Source organism: Mandrillus leucophaeus, unplaced genomic scaffold (assembly GCF_000951045.1).
Source record: "Mandrillus leucophaeus isolate KB7577 unplaced genomic scaffold, Mleu.le_1.0 Scaffold145, whole genome shotgun sequence".
NCBI classification, from domain to species: Eukaryota; Metazoa; Chordata; class Mammalia; order Primates; family Cercopithecidae; genus Mandrillus; species Mandrillus leucophaeus.
In genome coordinates this window covers 1,167,058-1,171,825 of record NW_012101421.1, presented here as the reverse complement: position 1 = coordinate 1,171,825, position 4,768 = coordinate 1,167,058, and the positions used below count along the sequence as shown (strand labels likewise).

The following is a 4,768-nucleotide window of genomic DNA, read 5'->3' as shown; positions in this document are numbered from 1 at the left end:
AAAAAAAAAAATTTAAGAAAAATGGATCTGTGGTCAAAAGCCAGCTTAATTAATAGCTGATATTCTCTATTCTCTTTCAAATCCTGTTTCTCCCATGGGAACTTCTTAGTCAACTAGACCTTTGTATGTTCCTCAGACTCCTACTAACTAAAACTGTATTGGCCTTTTGAAAGCTTAAAATCTCCCCAAATTGGCTCCTCTAAGACTTGTCCTTCCATTTCCTTCCCCTTCTGCCCCTACTCCTTTTTGCCATTTTTGATACCACATGAAGAGGCCTAGAGGGGACCTCTATCAACTGTGAGACTCCTTGAGGAACGCACACACATGCATACACAAACACAAAAGCCACCAGTCGCCCCTCTTTAGGGGGTCCCCTGTCTTCTTCTTCTTTTTTCTTTCTTTTTTTTTTAGACAGAATTTCACTTTTGTCACCCAGGCTGGAGTGCAATGGCGTGATCTCAGCTATTGCAACCTCCGTCTCCTGGGTTCAAGTGATTCTCCTGCCTCAGCCTCCCGAGTTGCTGGGATTACAGGTGCCCGCCACACCCCTGGCTAATTTTTTTGTATTTTTAGTAGAGATGGGGTTTCGCCATGTTGGGCAGGCTGGTCTCGAACTCCTGACCTCAGGTGATCCACCCGCCTCAGCCTTCCAAAGTGCTGGAATTACAGGCGTGAGCCACCGCGCCTGGCCGTTAGGGGTCCTCTGTCTCACTGAGCCACAGAAGCCATAGGCAGGGTCCATCCTCTCATGTCTAAAGTTCTGCTCTCATGCATTAAACATCCTAATCTCTTTGGCTTTTGGATACTGGTGTGTGCGTGTGATATATGTTGTGTCTACATGTATATATATATGTTTACACGTGTGTTTGTACAGTCTGTGTGGTACCAAACTGACTTCTAAATAAATGAGTACTCACAAATTAACTATCCCAAATGTTTTTCAAAGTTCATATGACTTTAGTAATCTTTGGTAAATCAAGCTAGGATTTTTGTTTGTTTGTTTTTGTTTTTTGAGAACGACTCTCACTGTCACCCAGGCTGGAGTGCAGTGGTGCGATCTCAGCTCACTGCAACCTCTGCCTCCTAGGTTCAAGCGATTCTTCCACCTCAGCCTCCACGTGCACCACCATGCCCGGCTAATTTTTTTAGTATTTTCAGGAGGGACAAGGTTTCGCCATGTTGACCAGGCTGTTTTCCAACTCCTGGGCTCAAGTGATCCGCCTGCCTCGGCCTCCCAAAATGTTGGGATTATAGGTGTGAGCCACTGTGCCCAGCAATAAAACTAGTTTTTAAATTGTTGGTTGGCTGGTGTGGTGGCTCATGCCTATAATCCCAGCAGTTTGGGAGTGCTCATGCCTGTAATCCCAGCTCTTTGCGAGGCTAAGGCAGGAGGATCACTTGAACCTAGGAATTCAAGACTGGCCTGGGCAACATAGGGAGACCCTGTCTCTATAAAAAAATAAAATTTTAGCAGGGTGTGGTGGGGCATGCTTGTCGTTCCAGCTACTAAGGAGGTTGAGGTATGAGGATTGCTTGAGCCCAGGAATTTGAGGTTGCAGTCGGCTATGATCACATCACTGAGTAGTTTATTCTTAGATCATGTCTCTAAAAACAAACAAAATTACTGGAAATAAGAGAAACAATTCTTCAGGCAGAATATACAAAAAAAGCAAAATATGTTTTTGGAGATAAAGGTTATAAGAATGGCATGAGGCCGGGTGTGATGGTACACGCCTGTAATCCCAGCAACTCGGGAGGCTGAGGCAGGAGAATCGCTTGAACGCAGGAGGCGGAAGTTGCAATTAGCCAAGATCATGCCACTGCACTCCAGCCTAGGTAACACAGTACGACTCCGTCTTAAAAAAAAAAAAAAGAATGGCATGAAGTGTGATTTTTTTGTTAATGGAAAATTAATTTTATCCATAAGTTATTTAAAGATTGTTTCAAATTGAAAGAATAAAAAAAAGATATAGATAAAACTAAATGAATATAGAAAGTTGGAAATAGAAGAAAAATTCTAAGAGGTTATAAAAGATATGTAAATCTTATCTTGTGTGGTCAAAGCTGACTGAAATTAGATGAACTTGTTTATTAGGCTTTATTTAAATTAGCTTTATTATTGATATATTGATTCAAAAGTAAAATACGGTTTTCTCTTTTGAACAAGACTTTTGTGTATTAGAGATGGGGTCTCGCTATGTTGCCCAGGCTGGTCACAAACTGCTGGTCTCAAGTCATCCTCCTGCATTGGTCTTCCAAACTGCTGGGATTACAGGCATGAGCCACGCACCTGGGCAAGTATACTTTTGTGAGCAAAATAATTTACCTTTTTCTCTTTGGACTGACAAACTGTTTTTTGAGTATTCTTATTTCATGGCAATATAGTTACATGCATAAGTTCAGTAACAGTCTGAACAGGACATAATTGGAGACAGTGGTTATTTTACCAAGGCTTTAACTGGAATGTCATACTTAGATACATGATCAAACTGCTTTGAGGGACTGAGATTGACATTAAAAAGCCAATGGACTTAGAAAAAGATTGGCCTGGTACCCTGTGTATATGGTTCCCTTACAAAATTCCTGACCTTGCGGTATGTAAAGAATTGTCACTTTCTTGGCTGGGTGCAGTGGCTCACTCCTGTAATTCCAGCACTTTGGGAGGCCGAGGCAGGCAAATCACCTGAGTTCAGGGGTTCAAGACCAGCCTGGGCAAAATGGCGAAACCCTGCCCCTACAAAAAATACAAAAACTAGCTGGGCATGGTGGTGCGTGTCTTTAATCCCAGCTACTAGAGTGGCTGAGGCAGGAGAGTCACTTGAACCCGGGAGGCGGAGGTTGCAGTGAGCTGAGATCACGTCACTGCCCTCCAGCCTAGGCAATAGAGTGAGACTCCATCTCAAAATAAATAAATAAGTAAAAAATAGCCAGGCATGGTGGCAGGCACTTGTAGTCCCAGCTACGCGAGAGGCTGAGGCAGGAGGATTGCTGAGCCCAGCAGGTAGAGGCTGTAGTGAGCCATGATTGTACCACTACACTGCAACCTGGGTGACCTCTAAAAATAAAGTAAAAAATAATAAAAGGAAATAAAGGAAATGTGAAAATGGAGGACTAAAGGAAACTGAAAATATTTCACCCCAAAATGTACTTCTTTGATATATTCCCGCATACAGGAATAACCCTAAAAAGCTGCCTTTTGTGGGGGAGACTTGTATCTGTAGAGAAAATCTACACTGGTGAAATAAACAACCAGGCTTTCTTGGAGCCACCCCCTTATCCGTACCTAGGAAATTATTAACTGAAGGTCTGACACCTAGGAAGGTATGACAGAGCAACTTAACACAGGCTCATGCCTATTCTTTCTAGGAGCTGCTATCTATGAAGTTTCATCTGCATAACTAGACCATCTTTGCCCCAGACCCTTCTTTCTGTTGCCTTCCCATAACCATGTTCCAAGCCCCTATTCTTGTGTAACCTCAAGATGGTTTAAAAGCATCAAGCATCTGGCCCTTTCAGTTTTCATAGTTTGATGACTCCCGTGCCCATATGCACATTAATACATTTGTAGGCCTTTCCTCCCCTGTTAATCTATCAGCAGTTTGTTTCATAGACTCAAGTGATCAAACCTTTAGGGGAAAAAAATCAAATTCAAATTTCCCTACAGTGGTCACACAGCTTGCTAGTGGCAGAGGGGAATTTCAAATCCAGCTTTCTATAAGGGCCAGTTACTACTGCATCACAATACAACTTATAAAGTGCTCTGTACATATTCAGTCAAGGTACTGCTGTTACTATTAAACTTGTTTGACTTGAAAATCAGCATAAACCACCTAGTTCAATATGTCTGAAACTGTAGCTTCAATATGGGATAATAAAATACAGAAGGTTCATTTGCATTTATTCATTTTCCAACTTAATTTCAATGGAAAAGAGTAATTCATTTAGAATGTACAAATGGCATTAACAACGCTCATAATCTCTACAGCAGAAAGGACTCTGGTTAACATTTATAAAGTGGAAGGGGCCCAAGTAAGTTTGCCAAAAGGAGGAATATGGAAATTCTGCCCACAGCTAGAACAATGGACATAGATTTGTCAAAACAAAGAACAGTAAAGAGAGGAAAGGCAATTTGTTCAGCCCTTGTAATGCTATTTTATGGTTATTTTTCCAGTTGCTAGTTTCCTATTAACTTTAACAAAGAAAAAGATTAAACAAAAAATTTAACATTTTGCAAATTTATATTATCCTTTAGTAGAAGGCAAAATATTGTAAATGGTAAGTTATACTATTCAAAGTCCAAAACAGGAAAACAATCTCCAGTCAGATAATTGAATTAGCAGCAAAGCGGTCTATTCCAAAAAGAATCTTCAAAATGCCCACTGTTTATGTTTTGCACAACTTCAAAGTTTTAATGCTAATAATGATTCAATTTACGTGGAGGTATCTTTAGGCTGTTATTGCCCTAAAATAATCAATATATTTTATGACTCACACAGCCCATCTTGGCTTCCAGATTGGCCTGTGGATATTACGTTAATGAGCTACATCTGGACAGCTGAGCAACAACATTAGTAATCAGAAAGGAGGGTAAATTTAAGCCTCGAGTTTTAAGAACAAAGCTGAAACAACAGGCCTCGAAAATACAGCTACGAAATAATGCCCAAAGCACTCTTTATTTATACATTGTGCAGGCTGCACACTTTTCTCCCTGGCTCACAGGTGGGCAGTGGTGAAAACTGCTTTTCAGATACAAGGCTATAGGTATTAA

General features: G+C 41.0%; 1 protein-coding gene across 2 annotated transcripts in view; it reads right to left on the bottom strand.

Moving 5' to 3' along the window:
- The window catches only part of RNF125 (ring finger protein 125, E3 ubiquitin protein ligase), a 66,082-nt gene that overhangs the window by 57,435 nt on the left and 3,879 nt on the right, over nt 1–4,768 (bottom strand). The gene's annotated exons all lie outside the window — the stretch shown is intronic.